The following is a 22,932-nucleotide window of genomic DNA, read 5'->3' on the forward strand; positions in this document are numbered from 1 at the left end:
CCATGTCTTCTTCTCCATTTTTGGTGAATGTCAAGCACCACCTATAGGCCTGGAATATGAACTACAGCGTTTTAGGTCGTTTTCAGTGGATCCATGTGGACGCAAATATACTTTAAACGATGCAGAGGAAGACGGAGGAAAAAAAGATTGTTTTCGCCCGTCTGGACGGCCCCTAGAGCGTGAGGAAGTTGAGAGTTAATGGCGCGGAGCAGCTAACAGTGGACTGTGTGTGTCGTCAGAGTCGTGTTTTATCACTAACACTAACGGACTGTGAACTGTTGTCGGACGACGTGCTGTGAGTGTGTGAGTTGGACTCTCCATCGCAGTCGAAGTGATTGTGTTTTACTGCAGTGGTTCCCAACCACCTGTACCGGTCCATGGGTTGTTTGGTACCAGGCCGCAGAGAAAGAATAAATATGTTATTTTATTTCCCTTATATTGACGCTCATACTCGGAAAGTTGTTTTATTTTGAAAAACGGATCCTCTTTTAACAGCATCCATCTGTTCCTCTTGGCGCGCTTGACACGTACCTGTTTCAGTCACGGACCAGTATACCCTAAAAAATCAAGCTAGCTTAGATTAGTGGAAAACAAACGTCTTCGGAGAGCTACTTTGCAAAGAAAAGAGGAAACGGCCCAAAGATGAGACAAAAGATGGACAACTGTATTGAAGTTGGCTGTTAAAGTGGCTGAACTGCAGCTGCGGTGACGGTGAGTGGACATGACAGTGGCACGGTCATTGTCGAGAGGAGGCCTGCGCTGACGGGAGGAGCTTTGCTGGGTCGCCACGGAGAGTGTTGCAGACAGACAGCGCTTCGCTTCGTTATCTGTATTTTTTAAATGTTGAAAAAAAAAACTGATACACTGATAAATTGAAATAATTTCACCAAGATTTATATTTCAAATAGATTTATTATATATCAAAATAGTCCAAATCCAAAACCTTAATAAAACACTGCAAAATCAACATTAAATAAGTATAAAAGAATGTATTAAAACTGTGCAAAATAAACCTTATATACAGTAGAATGAGATGTAATGGCAGTAGCACTCGATTGGTCAGCAGACCCTCTCTGTGAAAAAATGAATAGAAAATGTCATTATTAATTATTAATTATTACTGTCATTGTTACCTAAGGGTGCAACCAACAGATCACAAAAGTCACAATTTAGATCATATCACTTTTGTGAGAAACGGGTTGGATAATTTTTTAGATCAAAACAAAAAGGATTATTGTTAAATGAATTATGAATACTCTATTTTGGCTCTTATCTCTATCTAGACACTTGTTATATTCACCAATTTATATTATTCTTTATATATAGTCTATTCTACACATAATCCACAAGTATTATTTCTGATATTACTTATATATATATATTGGCTGTCTGTCTCTCTGTCTGTTTGCTTATCTGTTGTCAATGGACTCGGTCAATCTGATTGGTCAAATGGCTGCTGAGCCACAGGTAGATGCTGCTCCAGTGAATGGAGCTGAGATGAATGCAAAATCTGATCCGATCTGATGGAATGTATACATCCACGTGTAATGCGACTATAAATCCAATAATCTAGTTGTTTTAATCCAACTATGAGAAATCTGATCCAGTCCGATTTTAGTCAGACTAAGGTGTATACATGCATCTTAAAAATCCGATCATAGTCGGACTAACCCAGTGATTCTATTTTCTCGAATGTCATGTAAACGCACTGAGTGAGTGCAGCCAGATTAGATAGGATTTACATCTCACAGAGCCTCAGACCAACACTCAACAACAAACTCCCGCAGGAGAAGGCCTTTTGCCAACGCTTTTCTTTCTTCTGGAAGAACTGGAGAGGAAAGAAGGCTGCTTTTGAGTCTTTAGGCAAGTAGTGGGAGATCGGTAAAGCTAAAATCAGGGTGTTTTGTCAGGAATACACTTCTCATTCCATAGCTAAAGCTTAAGCAGCCATACAAACACTAGAAAGAGAAAACAAGCAGTGTGAAGAACACATTGTCCCTTTAAATAAGAAAATTATAAAAGAAAAGAAAAGACACTTGAGTGCTTTCTTACAGGAGAGAGTGAAGGGGTCCCGCTTCATGGCTCTGAAGGACATGGATGCTCCCACTGCCTTCTTTTTAAACCTGGAAAAGAAGGAGGCAAGGAAGAAACTCATGGCCTGTCTGTATCTCCCAGATGGAAGGATGACATCAGATCCAGGCCAGATGAGACAACACGCTGTGGAGTTTTATTCCTCTTTGTTTAGGGCTGAGGAGTGTGACCAGCGCTCTACTGCAGAGCTTCTGCAGGGGCTTCCTCGGCGAAGGAGAGAGAGAGCAAACATCAGTATCCTGTCGTTGGATAGGAGAAGGCTTTCGACAGGATTGACCACACACATTTGTTCAGTGTTTTTCGTGTGTTTGGTGTTAGTGATGTTTTCACATCATGGGTGAGACTGCTGTATGATGGTGCAAGCTGTATGGTGAAAGTTGCGGGGGGGCTGAATAAGCGCTTTAACTTTGAAAGGGGAATAATGCAGGGCTGTCCCCTGTCTGGTCAGCTTTATAGCCTGGCTCTTGAACATTTTTTGTGTCACATAAGGAACAAACAAATTTCATCTGCCCGATAGCCCTCTCAGCGTGCCTCTCACAGTAGCTGCTTATGCAGATGATGTGAACATTTTTATCTCTGAACAAGCTGATGTGAGTTTTTTAAAAGAAGGTAAAAAACCTATTTTAGAACACATTTCACATTTTCACCCCAAGTCAGGCACACACCAAAGTCATTTTAATTTAGTATTTACTTTTTTTTTTCCTCCAGTGAACTTGACTGGGGCAATGTGGTGGGATAGAGTTTGCAGTTCCATAAAATAATTCTGATTTTGGTGAAAGAAGTGGCCTTTAGATTTTGAAAATTAGAAACTATATATTTTATTATTGATATTATAATGTAATGACACTATCATATCACACAATGAAACTTTGTCCTAGAAATGATATTGACATTACTATGGACAGCTCATGGTAATATGAGCATGTGTGTGAAATACAGTTCTGTCAGGCCAAGTTACTCAATTCAGGGCAATGCTGTCTTATTGAGTATCATGTGGTTGTAATCATCATATTCATTGGGTATAAACAATAGCCTTTCTAAAAATAAGTAAGGATAAATGCAAAACATTGTAGCGTAGAGCATGTGACATAGTAATCCTAACTCAACAACTAAATGTATAAACTTAAAATGCTATTCTTTTTCATTTGCAAGGCCAAGGACAACCCATGTGAAACGCTGACCGAAGAAGAAAAAGATCTGCCTGACACTACAACCTCCAAAGACCAGTTTTTTTGTCCAAATGTATTGTTCTTCAAAAAATTTCAAGTCATTTTATTTCATGTTTGATTTTTTCATGTTATTAGTTGTCTGTATAAGTGTTATCCAGGTCAGCTGTGAATATCTTTACTGTATAATATTGATGCAGGCTGTCATGTAAATAAAAGAAGCAGTTGTTCATCCGTCAAGGGATTTATTTTTTTTAAAATACAATAATCAATAAATAAGAACAAAATATATAAAACATCACTCAATGTAAATCTCACAACAAAACAAACAACATGCCATTGAAATTTCTATATGGACAAATTAGTTTTTATGTTCTGTTGCTGGGTTTCTAGTGTTCAAAGCCTGCGTGGGATAAAGCCCACGTAGTGGTTGTAAGGGTCAGGGTATTTATCTCTAATCTTCCACACACAGCAGCTTGGTATAACAATCCTGTTGCCTCTTCCCAGTGCACCATACTGCCAGACAACAAACTGCCTGTAAGCAGCATGTCGGAACTGTTTATCTTCTCCTGGGTTTGGAGGGTCTTCCCGAGCCCGGATATCGTTCCATATTCTCCGGGCCAGACGGAGAATGTAGATGTCTACATGAGGTAGCAGGGAAATGCAGTGTTGTGGTGGCTGACCACAACACTTCCTTTCCACGTCAGTAGGCATTTCCCTGCACTTCATGCAGACACACCACTCTGGTTTGTTGGGGCCCTGACCCGGAGGATCTGATGGAGGAGCGGTGGCCATGATATCAAAAATGAGGCTGGGATCCCTCAATAGACACCTCCCCAAAAGGTCCTGGCACTGTTGGAGGGATAAAGACTCTATTCTGGCCTGAAAAGACAGTAGTTCATGTAAATATAATTAATTTATTTATGAGTAAACATTCATAATGATCTTTATGTAGTTATAAAATATGATGTCATGATATGTGTTGAGATACCTGTTCAGTCGCTATCCCATGAGCTTGTAGGTCTTGCACCCGGCTGAGGTCGTCTTCGTTCAGGGGGTCTTCCACCTGAGGGTGTCCTGTTCCCCGGACAGACCCTCGGCCACGGCCATGGCCACAACCCCGACCCCTCGGTCGCCCTCTCCCTCTGCCACAACCTCCTCGAGCCACTGGCCGCTGTTCTGGGACATATTCGTCACCTGAGTCCGGTTCCGGGCTGCTCTGAATATAAATATATATGTAACAAGTGTAAAGTAACGCAAGTTTGCATTATGACAAACAAGACTCAGTTTTGAGATTATCTATGCCGATCAAACGGACACTAATTTTTAGACGCTAACATTAGCAAGAGGCTATTTTTACTATTTACACTGACTAACGTTACTACAAAGTTTGAGCTGTTGGCCAAGGCAGATAACGATGCGATAGTTTGAATAAAATGTGCTACATTGCTTCAAAACATTAGCTTGACATTAGTCTTGAAAATAAAAACGGCTGAATAACTGAAAAACTGAATAACTCCTAATGTCAGACCTATCGGCTAACGTTACTTTAGCCTTTGTAGTCGTCTGTCTTACATATTATTTTACACTAAATATAAATACTATTTACTATCGCTCGTGTGTTCAAAAAAAGTATTTTCTTACCTGTGACTCTGACATTATGGAGGATAACGTACAAAAAAATAAGCTTTGGCAAGTTGGCGGTTGCCTCAGGCAGGAACTGTCGGGTACGTGTATGAAGCGCGGGCATCAGATGTGCGTGCTTGTCTGGTGGGAGGAGCTTGGGTCAGAGCTTGGGAGATGAGACCCGTGTGGACTCAACAATCACATTTTTCTAGGTTTCTTGCCTACCTTGCCTTTAAGGAGACTCACTGTGCATGTTCTGAAAAATCCAGAAACATCCTCGAACAGATACACAGGAAGGGTGTGGAGGACAGTAGAGCGCTTGGTGTGGATGTCATGGATTTCCTATTCAGATAAAAACAGAATTGTATACACTGAAGAATTTACTGAACAAATCTGATTTTAAACAGTCCAATCAGAACATATGTCCACAAATACCCAGTTCACATCTTTAATGCGATCAGATAATGGCAAACACAAAGTGGACTAATTGCAAAATTCACAAAGCTCATTTGAATCATTGAACCTATTCAATGTTGTGATGGTTCAACCTATGAAATGTGTAATAATCTATTTACCTGTTCATTGTGGATTTTTAAAATTTCAGCCAGAGAATCTGCTGTCTTCCCAGTTTTTGATGCCTTCTGTCTGAATAAGGTCATCAGTCGAGGAAGGTCATGCTCAGCATAGAATGTGTTGGGCAGGTTCTGATTCGTAATTCGCTGGAACTCTGCATACAACTACATTGAAATAACAGCAGGAGAATACAGCAACAACACTTAAAAAAACAGTTCAATTTGAAGAATCTAGAACACATTCATGAAGCGGCCAGATGAGTAAGAATCACAGTTTTCACTTTAAAAGAGAGAGCTGATCCATATTACCTAAGATTCTATTTTGAGAGCAGGCCAGAGGTCCATGAGCTCGTTCACTGCTGGGCAGGACATCACTATGGTCTGTCGGCGTGGGAAAATGTGGTCTCAATCATCTTTCTAATGAAGGGGAAATGTACAAATGCAATCAGTATAGAGACATATACGAGGGCTGATTCTGGAATAGTGGCTGTGCTGCAGCCTGTGGTGTCTAAATAACTGTATTCTGGAGGTGAAAGAAGCTGTGCACAACTTACACGTCCAGATCATTTTGGAACCAGCAACCTAAAAGGCAAAGAAAAAAATGACAAAATTAAGACCACCATCTAAGACTTTTAAAACAGAATTGCTTATACTTACTACTTAATATAACAAGTTAATTACTATAAGCTCACCTAAATATCACAGACTACAGCTAACACTGATTTAAAATGATAACGTGTTTTCCTCAAAACAATTTATAATGTCTATAGATAGAAAATAGCTCAAGTAAACTTCTTAGTTTTTAACAGGTTTTTAAGACAAATCTTGAATTACATTTTGGACTCTTTAGACCAATCATCTTTCTTTTTTGCAAGCAAATACAAAGTTAAGTAAAATATTATCTGTGCAGTGCAAAAGGTTAAATATCAATTAGGAAGATGGTATTTATGAACATAACACATGGCTTGTTGAATTGAATATGGCAAAAAGTTTTCCCTTGATCAAACTGGCAAGTAGAATAAACAATGATATATGTATGTGGGAGGTCATATGATTTAGGGTTAACTTAAAACTTTTATAAGCAGGGAGACAGACAATTGCCTGTACATTACCTGGAATATTTACGGCATTTACACACTAAAAACAGTTGGGTTAAAAAATAACCCAATTCTAACTTAGTGGCGGTTGATAGAAGAATTCATTCATTGGATTAATGTTACCTGGTACTATCTTTATCATATCTCCAGTTATCTTCCTTAACTCTTTCTTGACTTCTTGAAACTGGAACAGAGAGATGCAATGATGGGAAATACATTCATCACATATCCAAATATACTGTTTGTGAGCTTGGCTCCTCTGAGAGATCAAGTTGTAACCTAGGTTAGCTAATGTTAGCTCGCTAGTTCTGGCAGCTAACCATTACATTCATTGTAATTGGTTCGCTAGTTAGCACCATGGTGGCTAGCGGAGTTTTGCCTCTGCTGTAAAAATACTTTATTACAATCCGTGGCGTAAAAGTAAAAGTAAATAAATATTAACATTCAAAACTTACAGTAAGTCCTGACTGCTGCCGCGTAGGTCGAACTTTCTGACTCCTGTTGCTTCCGGCCGCCAAGTGTCTCTCTGCAACGTTCCAGCTTTTCTTCTTCTGTGTTTTTTCAAAGAGCGGTAAGGAATCAGTGTAGTATGCGCATTAGCGCCGCCTTCTGCTTCGGAGGGTGAATCAGAAATTAACTCGGAATAAAACATTATCCCTGCAGCTGCTCAGCACTAAAGTAGAAATAAAAAATGTATAGGCTACATTAAACTGATGCCAATAGAAATACCAAAATTAAATCAAATAAATAAATGTTGTCTTCCTCACATGTCAAATGCATTTCAGACCATTTTCCCCAATCAAATTGTTACTGTTTTAATAGGCTATGATTGCAATTTATTTGTTATGATCGATTTTATTGTATTTTAGCATGTGCTATATAGGTTAAGTTTATTTTTAATGAATCCCTATTTAAAACAATAGAAATAACAGGACTTTAATTACTTACTTCTACTAAGTTGTACATAAGTGATGTTTTTACATACTAAATCTCACTATCTAATCTAGAGTTGTAGTTGTTACCGCCAAATTCAACCACAGTCCAAACCGGTCCAGGTCAAAATCTGCTTAGCCTGACGATGATGACACAGAGCCAATTTCACCACATCGAATCATGATTTCGTTCATTAATTATTATTATTATTATTATTATTATTACCACCAACATTGCTGTGTATGGTCACAGTATTCATATACAGCATGCTTCAGTATTTAGTACCTCTTTAAAAGGTAAAGGACGCATTTCATGTACATAAGGTGTGTGATTATAAATAATGTTAATGAGATTACTCCATAAAATACTCCCGTCAAGAAAAAAAATAGTTTTTAATAAAAAAAAAAAACAACAAACAAAAATGGGTTATTCTCTGAAAAACAACCCAAAAATGGTGCATATCCTTGAAAACCCAGAAATTGGGTTAAAATAATAGCCCTATAACCCAGAAAATGGGTTACTCTTTATAAAAATAACCCAACAATTTAACCCAACACTAATGGGGCGTTCAGACTGAACGCGATAGACGCGAATGGAGTGGCAACTCTACATTGAAAATCAATGTAAATGGCGCGATGACACGCGATTCAGGTGACGGCGGCGCGAATGGAGCGTCTGGCGCGGCGCAAATGAAGCGCCTGGAGCGTCTGAAGCGTCTGGAGTGACGCATCTGAAGCGACGCGAATAAAGTTGAAAATATCCGACTTTTCAGGTGGCATCGAGCCGCGACATCCAATCAGCGACGAGTTCAAGCCGACGACGTCACTTCCGTCACGCACGGTTGTTTACGGTCGCTCAGAGCAACGATGGAGGAGAAGCTTATTGTAGCTGTGTGTGGGCACCCGGTGCTGTATGACACCACTGCGGTATTTTACCGCAACAAATATAAAAAAGAGGAGGCATGGCTGAAAGTCGGTGAGGAGGTGGGACTCCCCGGTAAGTTTTGAAGCTATTTGTGGCTTGTTTTACTACGTTACTGACTGTGTTTCTCTATGAAATGTTAGCATCAGTTAGCACTTGTATAGCATTATCCCCCTTTGCAGGATACCACGTCCAGTTTGTGTGAATGTTTATTGTAGTATTTAATTTGGTTAGAAGCTAATTTATGCAATGTGCATGTCTTTCTGTGTGTGCGTGTGTGTGTTTGCAGTTGAGGTGTGTCGTAAAAAGTGGAAGGGTCTGAGGGACACATACCTCAAAAAAAAAGAGGGAAAGAGGGAGAAGGAGCGGGTCAGCGGGGGGAAGTTTGAGGAAGTGGCGGTTCTCTGCGGTCCTGTCTTTCCTCGACCCCTTCACCGTGCCCAGGGAAACCAGTGGCAACATGGGTCAGGGGGTCGAGGAAGACTGGACCGCAGAGACCGCAGAGATCTATGAAGAGAGCTTGGGAGATGAGGCAGCAGCAGGACCGTCAGAACTGTGGTCAGGAGAAGCAGGGCCATCAGCAGGACCATAGTTTTTGATGGTTGGTTAAGTGAAGACATACACATAGTAAAGTACATGTAAAAAGACTTTCAAATTCAGCTGGCGAAAGAGCAGTTTATATGTGTATTGTTTCTATCACATTTGTTTCCATTAAATCTCAAATGATGTGTTCCCCTATTGTAGAATAAATTTGGATCATATAATAATAATAATTTCTCTATAGAGCAATCCGAGAGTGACAGCGAGGGCACAGTTCCTGCTGCTCCTGCTGCTGCTGCTGTTGCTGGTCCTGCTGCTGCCGGTCCTGCTGCTGCTGCTGCTGCTGCTGCTGCCGCCGGTCCTGCTGCTGCTGCCGCTCCTGCTTCGACCAGTGGTATGTACAGAAGCGGGATTGTGATTATTGTGTTTATTTGTAGGGCTCCAGTCTAAATTGAAAATGAATGTTTACAGACTATGTCATCAACAGAATGTGTGATTTTGATTTCATACAGGTGCATGGACAGGGAAGAGAAAGCGAGGGAGGGGCACTGATGAGGCTGGAAGGAGGGAGGAAATTATAGAGGACCTCCTCATCCAAAGCCTCCAGAGGCCACCTGCCCCCCTGCCACCTCCACCACCTCCACCTGCCTGGATTGAGGAGGAGAGATTTTTATCAAGCCTGGCTCCTTCCCTCCACAGGCTGCCACCCCAGCAAAGGGAATTTCTTAAATTCCAAATACATAAATTAATTTATGAAAAGTCATTTGTAACACTAAATTTGGATATGTCGGAATAGCTGGGGTGTCAGCCTGTGCTGGGAACGAGCCAGGCTGGTAAATTTTTGTACATTTGTAAATTATTTGTAATATTTGTTCCGTTATTTTTCTATTAATCACTTTTTTTTAATTTAATTTAATATTTGTAAATACATATTTTGTTTTCCAAATTAAAAATATATTGTATATATTTCTTAATGACTACTATTTCTCATGTCATTCTTTCACACATTCTTTCAAGTACAATGAGATTGTAGACTGGCCAGTTTCAAAATGATAAGTAAAGTAAAGAAAAAGTTTAATGGTGTAATATCAGAGGGGGTCAGTATTGTATGAATTGATGAAGTGACTGGTAGACATGAATTGTGGTAGTTATAGTGCAGGATTATTGCTCAATGCTTTTATTTGGATGGCTCTTAAAAGAGCCGTTTTTGGGGTGCTTGTGCACTAAACATTATGCCACCACGGGACCACTCCCTCCGTGGAGAAGAAGGCTGAGAAGGTCTCCCGAACCCTGATGGCCTCTCTTTGAGTTGTTCGCCCCAACTCTTCCCAGACCTGGCAGTGGCTCCACCTCACTCCCCGTGACGCTTCCTCCAACTCCTGGTGTCTGGGCTGTCATGCGCAGGAAGTTGTGAAGAACACAAGTCGCCTTCACGCACTTCTCTGCCACTTCCGGCTGGACCTCAAGGACACGGTGGTACATCCTCCACTGAGCCGCCAGGATGCCGAAGGCATTCTCCACCACCAACCGGGCCCGAGACAGACTGTAATTGAAGATCCTCTTGTCTCTGGGGAGGATGCGCCCAGGGAATGGCCTCATGTTCCTCCGGAGTGGGAACGCTTCATCAGCCACAAAACAATGAGGCTGGGGTCCTCTGTGTTCTGCGGCTGGCAGAGGCTGGTCCGCTGGCAAGTGGAGGATTCCACCACGTAGTGCCCGGCCAAAGGCAGAGTTAGCCAGGATACCTCCGTCACTGGTTCTCCCGAAGCCCCCGACATCAATCACCCTGAACCGGTAACTGGCATTGACCACGGCCAAGAGGACAATCGAGAATGTCCCCTTGTAGTTAAAAAACTGGGATGCAGAGTTGGGAGGGGCCTTTAACACCACATGCTTGCCATCCAGAGCTCCACAGCAGAGAGGAAAGTTTCACCTCTCTTCAAACTGCTCTGCAATCGACCTCCAGGTTTCTGTTGTGGGCACAGCCATGAAGTCCTCGACCAGGCAGTCCCAGATGGCACTGACCACGGCAGGAACAATGACAGAAACCGTAGATATTCCCACACGGAAACTATTGGCAATGCTCCTGTAGGAGTCTCCTGTGGCCAGGAACCTGCAACATAGAATAGATAATGGGTCAGGCTTTAATTTTCTTGAAAACCTTCAAAACAGCCCATGGAATATCACTTAAAAATTCTCCAAAGATTTAACATTTACACTTTATTATTCATTTATTGGAAACTGCAAGCTTTGTTATTAAGAAAAAAGTATGTATATTATGTATAATGTATATTATCCATATGTAAAAGATTAGGTATATCAGCGTAATCTCATTCTGAAATAAGAACCATTTTCAAATTTTAATAAGGAAAACTGATAACATAAACAAATAAAGAGTTAATAAAAACTGTATTTGACTGAAAAAAGGAAGTGAAAATTAAAAAGGTTTGTTTATGCAGGTTTATAGGTTGATATGCATTTATAACACCACATAGGCGCCTGTGGAGTGGGTAAAATTAGTAGCATACTTTATATAATGTAGCCTATAATATTTTTACATGTTCATTTTGCAGTAGTCTACTGTAATTAGTACGAATTACTCACCTCAGACAGATGGACAGATGAATGACGCGAATGAAGCGAATGACACGAATGAAGCAAATAGTCCAAAATGATCACGCGGCGCGAATGAAGCGTCTTAAGTGATTGTATTCGCGTCTGTTGCGTTCGGTCTGAACGCCCCATAACAACCCATAAATTGGGTTACCAAAATAACCCAACAGTTTTTAGTGTGTATAGTAAGTGTGTTCTGTAGTGTTTAGTGTAGTGTGATTAGTGTGTGGTGGAGTTGTTTTTTTGGTTTTGTAAGTCAAAACAATGAGGAGACTGCTGAATGTGGAGCAGGCAGGAGATCTGAGGGAGGCCTGAGCCTGAGGCATTGCCTGCATTTAAATGTAAATAGTTAATATAACTAAATTTCAATAACTTAAAGGAGAACTTCGGTCGATTTCAACATGCAGCTTTATCGCTCAAGCTACCCTTGACTAGCCAGTACCGAAAATGCGAACACTTTTGGTCCACCTCTTACAGAGCTCCTTGAACGGAGAGTTAGCAGTGACAGCTAACAGCATGGGGTCAGAACTTACACTTCAGCGTCTAACATGCTCCAAATCTCCCCCCAAAAGGTATGCAACATCAGCAGACATCTAAGAACACAGCACTGTAGCGTTTATGACTCACAATGAATAAAAAAGTGGTTAAAACAGTGTGTTTGTGCAAGCAGCCACATACCGTTTGTTGAGATCCATGTCGTAGACCAAACTGACCGATACGTTGAGCGTGCCCGTACTCCCTCACTGGCAGCGACGGAAACTTGAATTTTGCAGACAGAAACGTATTCCAGCATTTTCGTTTTTCTGTTCATAACATACATGTTCATGTTACAGCCTGCCATGATCCATGAGCCTTACAATAGCCTGTTATGAGTCTATTCGCTCTGCACCGAGAGCTAGCTTGTCTGCTCATGCTAATGGTTCTTATAGAGAGCAGAGCAGAGAGTCCGTGATGATCGAAGCAGCGCTAGTTACTGAAAATGGTACGAGTTTGTGCAATGCCCAATTGTGGCAATAGAATGAAGAAATATAAGAATATAAGCTTCCACCGTTTGCCTCTCTACGACCCCGAAACATCACCGTTGTGGCTGGTCGTCCTTCAAATAAACGTGCAAACTCCGTTTGAACTCTGTGCGGTGGGGTGACACACTGTGCGCTACCCTGGGACACATTAGGCTGTATGATGTCCCACTCCTTACAGCATAGGCTTTCCTCTTCTGTATCCATTTGGACACAACATCCACAAGAGCACCACCAGGTCGCCGATGTCCTTGGCCGTGAAGCCGCCTCTGCCTGTTCCGCTCTCTGCGCCTCTCTCTCCGCGCTCTCGTTCCCTAGTGCTAGTAACTCCTCATCTGTATACTCCAGTACAAACAAATATGGACTACCGTCGAATTCAAAAGGTTCGTCGTCGATGTCTTCCACTTCGACATCAGACAAGCTTCACCGTGACTATTTCGGAAACAGCTACAATCATCAATGACACTCTGCTCTGCTCTCTGCAAGAACCATTAGCATGAGCAAACAAGCTAGCTCTCGGTGCAGAGCGAATAGACTCATAACAGGCTATTGTAAGGCTAATGGCTCATGGCAGGCTGTACGTTATGAACAGAAAAACGAAAATGCTGGAATACGTTTCTGTCTGCAAAATTCAAGTTTCCGTCGCTGCCAGTGAAGGAGTAAGCGCACGATCGACGGATCGACTAGTTTGGTCTACGACATGGATGTCAACAAACGGTATGTAGCTTCTTGCACAAACACACAGTTTTAACCACTTTTTTATTCATTGTGAGTCATAAACGCTACAGTGCTGTGTTCTTTGGTGTCTGCTGATGTTGCATACCTTTTGGGGTGAGATTTGAAACATGTTAAGACGCTTAAAACACAGTGTAAAGTTCTGACCCCATGCTGTTAGCTGTCACTGCTAACTCTCCGTTCAAGGAGCTCTGTAAGAGGTGGACCAAAAGTGTTCGCGTTCTCGGTACTGGCTAGTCAAGGGTAGCTTGAGCGATAAAGCTGCATGTTGAAATCGACCGAAGTTCTCCTTTAAGCACAATTTTAGCAAACAACAATTTATATTTGCATTATAAGTAATAAAAATGGTTCGTTAAACATATTTGTGGTTTTCACAGTGAAAAAATCCTACTTTTTCCTACTGAGATTTTATGTTTTTTTGTGATTTTAGGTCCATTGTGTTAATACATTGTGTCAACATGAAAAAATAACTATTCAATCACACATGTGAGGCTGTGCTGAAAATAATGACACCAAACAAGGCAAGGTAAATAGTTTTTAAGGTGAAATATAATGGTAAAATCAAAAGTAGTCAAAACGGCCAATTATACCCCAGACTCCTAAGGGTTAATAAACATTCTCCATAATTCAACCTTTAATTAACTTCTAATCAGTATGTAACATGTGGTCAATAACAAAGATCTAGCCTGTAGCCTACCACTTTATCATCATTTCTGATAGACATCTTAAGCTATTTAAAGAAGTAGCCAAGCCTTGGCTAAAGTGTCAAAAAGTTAGCATCAGTAAAAACTAGCATGTAGCCACATGGTCAATAAAAACTAGTCTAAAGCCTACCATTATCCTACCATTATCAACCTTTTTCTGGTATCCTACAGAAATCTGAAGGTATTTATGCAGAGACATTGCATACTCACTTACTTACTTACTTAAGTGATTTAAATGGATATAAGACCTTTAGACAATTACTTTCACCACTTAAAAACTGTACTATCATAGAAACAACATACAACTTCAGAAACCCTGTATAAACCCCAAAAAGGAGTTTGAAAAATAACCATGTCAGTTGTCATCAAGTTTTGTCATTTTGATGCTGACATATTTGTTTAACCTTTATTTATACAGCTAAATCTCATAATATACTATCAGTATGACAGTATGTCAGCTGACCACTGTGTCACTTGACATAGAGTAAAATGTCAATTGGACATTGAAAGTGGTATAATAACCATTTATGAGTGGATATGTAGGCCTATGTTTATGTCAGGTGTCATGTAATGTGTATGCAGGTGTTATGAATGAAGTGTTACTGAAAGTTGTTTTGTTGGTTTGTGGTTGTTTTCATGAGGTAGTGATTTGTTGGAAATCTGTGAAGTGAAGAGGTACATTTAGGGAGGAGTTACCTGGGGTCTCGAGTGCAGCTCAGAAGCTTATCTGAGCCAGAATTCTGGTCTCCCAAGGAGGTAAGTCCATCACCCACTTAGTAGGACCAGGATGTAGTTCCATGTCCCTGATTATTTGCACATGTGCATATGGCTGTATGGTACTGAAGTTTCTCATAACACAAAATGTAGAACTCTGGACTGAAAATTAACATATATATTTCATTATCTGTCAAGTATTACATTATAAGTTAAAAAGACCCACCTGAAAATGTAATAAATTCCCAATAATGTAATAAGGTATTACATTATCAGTAAAAATGTTATTACAATATCAGTCAGGATATTTTATTACATTATTGGTGAAGTTATTACATTATTGGGTTTTTATCACATTTTCGATCGAGTTAAGTGCAAATTTTATTACATTTTCAGGAAATTATTACATTATAGGGTGCTACAATCCTGGTCCTACTGAGTGGGTGATGGACTTACCTCCTTGGGAGACCAGAATTCCAGCTCAGATATAAGGTTCTGAGCAGCACTGGAGACCCCAGGTAACTCTTCCCTAAACGCATCACCCACTCAGTAGGACCGGGATGTAGTCACATGTCCCTGAGTATCTGCACATGTGCATATGGTTGTATACAGTAGGCGATTTGAGGGGGGATGTCATCCCCCTTGTTAGCAAAATTACCATAAAGCATCCCCCTTGTCAACCTGCCATCACTCTCCAAGCAGCAGATAGTGTGTGACAAATCACAAGCGGTCGTGATCAGCTCCAGTGCACTGTGGAGTCAAGCTGGGCACGGCTGTTTTGCGATCCGGCTGCCTGGTCTATTTTTGACGAAAGCTGCAACAAGCTGCACAGCGCAGATCGCGCCAACAGGAAGTCAGAGACACAGGAAAGGCATAGAGCATCCGGTCAATTCTCAAAATAAAACGCCCTGTACAGACTTCCGATTGTATAAAAACTAAAAAATGACCAGATCAACAAAAGTTTGCTATCTATGTTCGAAAAACAAAATGTTACTTTTTGTTAGCATTTCTAAGTATGTCTGTTCAGAACATGGTGGCTTGTGTTGCCAATTGTTATTTCGTGCTTGTTTATAGTTTAACCATTAGTGAGGTAAGCGTGAGGAGGTGGACTCAGGAGGCTGCTGACGCACTACAGGACTGCTTTGAGTCGACAGACTGGGATGCACTTGTTGATCTACATGGAGAGGATCTCGACAGCATGACCGACTGCATCACAGAATACATCAGGTTCTGTGAATGCACCACCATGCCAACCCGGACTGTACGCTGCTTCTCTAATAATAAGCCGTGGATCACCAATGACCTGAAAGCTCTTCTTAAAAAGAAGAAGAGGGCGTTCAGGTCTGGAGACAGGGAAGAACTGAGGAGAGTGCAGCATGAACCCAGGGATATGCTGAGGGCCTGTAAAGACGCCTACAGGAGAAAGCTGGAGGCCAAACTCCAGCAGAACAATGTGAGGGATGTGTGGACTGGTATGAAGCAGATCACTGGGTGTAAGGTGAGCGGCAGACAGTCATCGGGCAGCCTGGAGAGGGCAAACAAGCTGAACAGATTCTTCAATAGGTTCAGCTCACAGCCTTCTGTCGTCTCCCTGACACCTCCAGACCCCCCCCCCCCCCTCACTGCCCCAAGTGCTTCCTCCCCTCCCCCCTCACTCCCCTGCTGTGAGCTCTCCTGTGCAGCACCTCTCCTCCTCCTCCACCTCCTCGTCCTCCACTGAAGACACCAGCAGCCTCCCCCGCATGACTGTGACTGCAGGCCAGGTTAGGAGACAGCTGGAGAGACTCCACCAGCAGAAGGCTGCAGGCCCTGACGGTATCAGCCCCAGGATCCTGAAGACATGTGCCAGCCAGCTGTCTCCTGTCCTACAACACCTCTACAACCTGAGCCTGGATCAGGAGAGAATACCAGTGCTTTGGAAGACATCCTGCCTGGTTCCTGTTCCAAAGAAGTCGACACCATCAGACCTCAATGACTATCGACCAGTGGCCCTCACATCTTACGTCATGAAGGTGCTGGAGAGACTGGTTTTGGCCAACCTGAGGCCGCAGGTGAGAGCCCTGCTAGACCCTCTGCAATTTGCTTATACCAGCCCCACTTGGGAGTTGATGACGCTGTCATCTACCTGCTGCAACGAGCCCATTCGCACCTGGATGGTGGAGGAGGTACTGTGAGAATCACATTCTTTGATTTCTCTAGTGCTTTTAACACCATTCAGCCACTGCTACTGGGGGAGAAGCTGCGGGTGATGGGTGTAGACGACACAATGATCTCCTGGATTACTGACTACCTGACAGGCAGGCCACAGTTTGTCCGTATGGGCAGTGTTCTCCCTGATGCGGTGGTTAGTGATACAGGAGCTCCACAGGGGACTGTACTGTCTCACTGCATGAAAAGTGGGATTTTCGTCAGCATGCGGCAATGTAGATTGACGTGGAATTTCAGGTTTGCGGCTGCACGCGGCAATTTGCAGGCAACACTGAAAACTGACGTAAATTGTCAGAAATTGACGTGGGCCTTCCTTGGCAGTTGTCCCCTAATGACCCCCCTCCCCCTGATTCTAGGGGAGGCTTTAACATGTAAATGAAAATGCTGTGAGCTATACAAATGCAAATCAGGGTTGCAGGGGGAGTTTTACCCCAGGTGACCTTTTTCTAAGAGGTGTTAACTTCATTTTAAGAAAATCTCTGGTATAAATTGATCAGGCTCAGTATAGCCTAATTATAGACCCTTATATTTGAGCTTGAATGGATTTATTTAATGAAAGTATGCTAGATTAATTACTGTGTATGAGAGGCGGCGAGCTGGTGTGGGCTTGCTTATAGCTCCTCAGCTCAGCCGCCATGTGTTGGAGTTTTCCCCAGTGAACGAGAGGGTCGCTTCCCTGCACCTCCGGGTCAGGGATAGGACTCTCACCGTTGTCTCGGCTTATGGGCCGAACAGCGGTGCAGAGTACCCGGCCTTCTTAGAGTCCCTGGGAGGGGTACTGGAGAGTGCTCCAACCAGGGACTCCGTCGTTCTACTGGGGGACTTCAACGCCCACGTGGGCAGCGACAGTGTTACCTGGAGGGGTGTGATTGGGAGGAACGGCCTTCCACGATCTGAACCCGAGTGGTGTTTTGTTACTGGACTTCCGTGCTAGTCACAGTTTTTCCATAACGAACACCATGTTTAAGCATAATGGTGTCCATATTTGCACATGGCACCAGGACACCCTAGGCTGGAGGTCAATGATCAACTTCGTGGTCGTGTCATCTGACCTCCGGCCGTATGTCTTGGACACTCGGGTGAAGAGAGGGGCTGAGCTGTCAACTGATCACCACCTGGTGGTGAGTTGGATCCGCTGGCAGGGGAGGAAGCTGGACAGACCTGGCAGAACCAAACATATTGTGAGGGTCTGCTGGGAACGTCTGGCGGAACCCTCTGTCAGGGAGATCTTTAACTCCCACCTCCGGGAGAGTTTTGACCAGATCCCGAGGGAAGCTGGGGACACTGAGTCCGAATGGACCATGTTCTCCACTTCCATTGTTGACGCGGCTGTCCAGAGCTGTGGCTGTAAGGTCTCCGGTGCCTGTCGCGGCGGCAATCCCCGAACCCGGTGGTGGACCCCGGAAGTAAGGGTTGCTGTCAAGCTGAAGAAGGAGTCCTACTGAGCCTGGCTGGCCCAGGGGACTCCTGAGGCAGCTGACGGGTACCGGCAGGCCAAGCGTGCGGCAGCACGGGCAGTCGCGGAAGCAAAAACTGGGAAGGGTCTGGGAAGAGTTCGGGGAGGCCATGGAGGAGGACTACCGGTCGGCCTCGAAGAAATTCTGGCAAACCATCTGGCGCCTCAGGAGGGGGAAGCAGTCCTCCACCAACACCGTTTACAGTGGGGGTGGGGAGCTGTTGACCTCAACTGGGGACATCGTCGGGCGGTGGAAGGAATACTTCGAGGATCTCCTCAATCCCACTGACACGCCTACCATAGAGGAAGCAGAGGCTGGGGACTCAGAGGTTGACCCATTCATCACCCAAGCCGAAGTCACTGAGGTAGTCCGGAAGCTCCTCAGTGGCAAAGCACCGGGGGATGAGATCCGCCCTGAGTACCTCAAGTCTCTGGATGTTGTGGGGCTGTCTTGGCTGACACGTCTCTGCAGCATCGCGTGGCAGTCGGGGACAGTGCCTCTGGACTGGCAGACCGGGGTGGTGGTCCCCCTATTCAAAAAGGGGGACCGGAGGGTGTGTTCCAACTATCGGGGGATCACACTCCTCAGCCTCCCTGGGAAAGTCTATTCTAGTACTGGAGAGGAGAATTCGGCCGATAGTCAAACCTCGGATCCAGGAGGAACAATGCGGTTTTCGTCCTGGCCGTGGAACACTGGACCAGCTCTATACCATCCGCAGGGTGCTCGAGGGTTCATGGGAGTTTGCCCAACCAGTCCACATGTGTTTTGTGGACTTGGAGAAAGCATTCGACCGTGTCCCTCGTGGCATTCTGTGGGAGGTGCTCCGGGAGTACGGGGTCGGAGGCCCTCTGTTAAGGGCTGTACGGTCCTTGTACAACCGGAGCAGGAGCTTGGTTCGCATTGCCGGCAGTAAGTCAGACCTGTTCCCGGTGCATGTTGGACTCGACAGGGCTGCCCTTTGTCACCGGATTTCTTCATTATTTTCATGGACAGAATTTCTAGGCGCAGCCACGGGCCGGAGGGGATCTGGTTCGGGAGCCACTGGATTTCATCTCTGCTTTTCGCGGATGATGTGGTCTTGTTGGCTCCTTCGAGCCAGGACCTCCAGCATGTCCTGGGGTGGTTTGCAGCCGAGTGTGAAGCGGCTGGGATGAGAATCAGCACCTCCAAATCCAAGGCCATGGTTCTCGACTGGAAAAAGGTGGCTTGCTCCCTCCGGGTTGGGGGAGAGTTCCTGCCTCAAGTGGAGGAGTTTAAGTATCTTGGGGTCTTGTTCACGAGTGAGGGAAGGATGGAGCGTGAGATTGACAGGCGGATCGGTGCAGCGGCCGCAGTAATGCGGTCGTTGTATCGGTCTGTCGTGGTGAAGAGAGAGCTGAGCCGAAAGGTGATGCTCTCGATTTACCAGTCAATCTACGTTCCTAACCTAACCTATGGCCATGAACTTTGGGTCACGACCAAAAGAATAAGATCCCGGATACCAGCAGCCAAAATGAGTTTCCTCCGCAGGGTGGCAGGGCGCTCCCTTAGAGATAGGGTGAAGAGGTCTGGGAGGAGCTCGGAGTAGAGCCGCTGCTCCTCCACATCGAGAGGAGCCAGCTGAGGTGGCTCGGGCATCTGTTTCGGATGCCACCGGGACGCCTCCCTCGGGAGGTGTTCCTGGCATGTCCCGCCGGGAGGAGACCCCGAGGAAGACCCAGGACACGCTGGTGTGACTATGTCACTCAGCTGGCCTGGGAACGCCTTGGGATCTTCCCGGAAGAGCTGGAGGCAGTGTCCGGGCAGAGGGAAGTCTGGGTGTCCCTGCTCAGGCAGCTGCCCCCGCGACCCGGCCCCGGATAAGCGGACAAAAATGGATGGATGGATGGATGAAAATGTAATAAATTCCCAATAATGTAATAAGGTATTACATTATCGGTAAAAATGTTATTACAATATCAGTCAGGATATTTTATTACATTTTTGGTGAAGTTATGACATTATTGGGTTTTATTACATTTTCGATTCAGTTATGTGCAAATTTTATTACATTTTCAGGCGTTATTACATTTTCAGGAAATTATCACATTATAGGGTGCTACAAGGCAGGAGAAGGGGGCTGTTATCTGTAACAACGTGGGGCAGACGGCCAGTAAGCGCATAAAACTTTTGCTAGTCTGCAGTAATATTAAAGTATTGTTGAGGTAACAAACTTAACTACTAACCACTGAGAAACATCATTGTTCATTCTTGGCTGCTTACTTTCTTCTGGAGCCTCTTGTTGTTCTGGGTCGGACCGCAGTCTGTTGTCCGGCAGCCATTACTTCCAGAAACTTTGCCATTGCCATGGTCACATGATGCCGTCCTCACGTCTTCCGCAGGCAGGAAGAGGTGGGTGGCACCGTGGGCCGAGCGCAGTAGCTCATTAGCATTTAAAGGGAAAGGCACTGAAACCGGCTACCCGGAGCAGGGCTGTGAAACTGGTGTTTCAAGAACCCTGCTGTGCTCAATCCTTCAGCTTAATTCGACCAAAGCATGTTACTAACATTCCATTTAGACTTCAAGGAACCATGTCAAGAAGCAGAAATGACCATAATATGGGACCTTTAAAATCATGGTGCACTGGTTTTGGGGAACAGTTTTCTTTGGATCTGTTTATTTATGGTCCAAAATACCAGGTGAGGAAAAAGTAGGTTTGTATTCTGATGAATGTTGTGTTTGCCATGGCGAAGCTAGCCATCTGGATCTCCAGAAAGAACAAAGCAAAGGGTTCAGGGTGCACTGAGGGTGAGGAGGTGATGAAGGGGTTGCTGGCTGCACGTATCAGGGTTGAACATGCTTACTGTCAAACTGTCGATGATCTGGAATCTTAAAGGGGGGAACACACATAACGATAATCGGGCTGATTTTGCTCCGATTTTACCCCTTCCTGACCACGGAAGATTATCTTCTGTCTTATAAGATTATCCTATACGATTATACTGTGGTCTGTGGTGTGTTAAGAGTCAATTTGTCCCGATAATTTGCTTGGAAACGGGTCACGGTCGACAATCATAAATGTTAAACTTGTTCAATATTTACAACGAAAAATCTTCATGTGTGTGGGGAAAGTTGACGACTCCTGAGTCACTACCCCATGAAATGTGACGTGAAACGCAACGTAGCCAAACAGCTGACTGAGGAACACGGACGCGGACGTAAATAAAAACAGCGGTGAGATCTAACTTTTCCAATGGGGATGTTTGAATTAGCCATTTTAATGTTTTTAATGGGACAGCAATCATTCCCTCTTCTATGTCTTCCATGTCTTTCATGTTTTTTAAACGTTTATTGACTCTTATATACAATCTATGCTCTTTTCCGTTTATGAAGAGCCCGTTGACGCTGGGGTTGTTGCCATTGGTTACTGTAGATCACGTTTGATCACCGATATTTCTGGCTCAGTGGACTATTTATTTTTATTTATTTATTTAACCTTTATTTAACCAGGAAAAAAGACTCATTGAGATTAAAAATCTCTTTTACAAGAGTGTCCTGGCCAAGACAGGCAGCAGCATATTCATACATACACACAAACACAAGGTAGACATAGACATTAAAAACACTCAGCATCCAAAACAGCAACATTTGAAGGGTCAGCTACAGTAATAACAGCCTCAGGCAAAACATCTACAACCAGATGTTTTTGCCTCCATGTCATCCAATTTCACCTTAGAAGGGTTCAACGAGACCAACTCATTATGTTTCAAAGTTTTTTGCAACATGTTCCAGGCAGAGGGAGCAGCAAACCTAAACGCTTTCTTTCCCAGTTCAGTCCTGACTTTTGGGACAGACAGCAAGAACAAATCCTGAGACCGAAAATGTTAAGTCCCAGCGTTACTTCGGTTAATGTAGGACAAAAGGTAAGAAGGAAGAAAACCGAAAAATTGCCTTGTAGATGAGAATATGCAGGTGTCTCAGTCTGCGTGTTGATAAGGAGGACCATCTAACCCGATCATACAGCGTACAGTGATGAGTCAGTGCTTTAAAACCAGTGATGAACCTCAGAGCTCCATGATACACAGTGTCAAGAGCATGTAAGCTTTGAGACGAGACATGCATGTATAAAACATCACCATAGTCCAGGACAGACATAAAAGTGGCAATAACCAATCTCTTTTTTGATTTAAAGGAAAGGCAGGATTTGATCCTAAAATAAAAACTCAGTTTCAGTTTTAATCTTTTCACCAGCTGCTGGATATGATTTGCGAAAGAGAGGGATTCATCAATTAATATACCAGGATATCTGTAGTTGGAAACACACTCAATCTTTACACCCTGAGATTTTGTGGTTTTGATTTTGTGTTAGAGAACAGCATGACTTTAGTTTTGTCAACATTTAAAACAAGTTTTAAATCATACAAATGTTCTTGGACCGTGTTAAAAGCAAGTTGTAACTGGGAGAGGGCCCCTTCTGGGGTGGGTGCTGAGCTGTAGAGTACAGTATCATCAGCATAAAAGTAAGATTTCACATTTGACACATTTAGATCAATGTCATTGATGTACAAAATGAATAGG

General features: G+C 43.6%; 2 long non-coding RNA genes across 3 annotated transcripts; one reads left to right on the top strand and one right to left on the bottom strand.

Annotated features, from left to right (window-relative positions):
- Positions 1–3,617: 3,617 nt before the first annotated feature.
- LOC115569126 (uncharacterized) lies at positions 3,618–7,092 on the bottom strand. 2 transcript variants are annotated; one of them, XR_003981496.1, is made up of 7 exons: positions 7,008–7,092; positions 6,676–6,736; positions 6,010–6,037; positions 5,765–5,872; positions 5,459–5,620; positions 4,249–5,225; positions 3,618–4,139 (listed from the first exon to the last, which is right to left on the bottom strand). It is a non-coding gene; the product is annotated as an uncharacterized LOC115569126 (long non-coding RNA). The 2 variants fall into 2 exon arrangements; XR_003981497.1 differs by lacking the exon at positions 6,676–6,736 and having other exon boundaries at positions 7,008–7,077.
- Positions 7,093–8,350: 1,258 nt separating this feature from the next.
- LOC115569358 (uncharacterized) lies at positions 8,351–9,834 on the top strand. The gene is made up of 4 exons (XR_003981538.1): positions 8,351–8,481; positions 8,696–9,007; positions 9,191–9,340; positions 9,459–9,834. It is a non-coding gene; the product is annotated as an uncharacterized LOC115569358 (long non-coding RNA).
- The last annotated feature ends 13,098 nt before the right edge of the window (positions 9,835–22,932 follow it).

Source organism: Sparus aurata, chromosome 18, assembly GCF_900880675.1.
Source record: "Sparus aurata chromosome 18, fSpaAur1.1, whole genome shotgun sequence".
Lineage (NCBI taxonomy): Eukaryota > Metazoa > Chordata > Actinopteri > Spariformes > Sparidae > Sparus > Sparus aurata.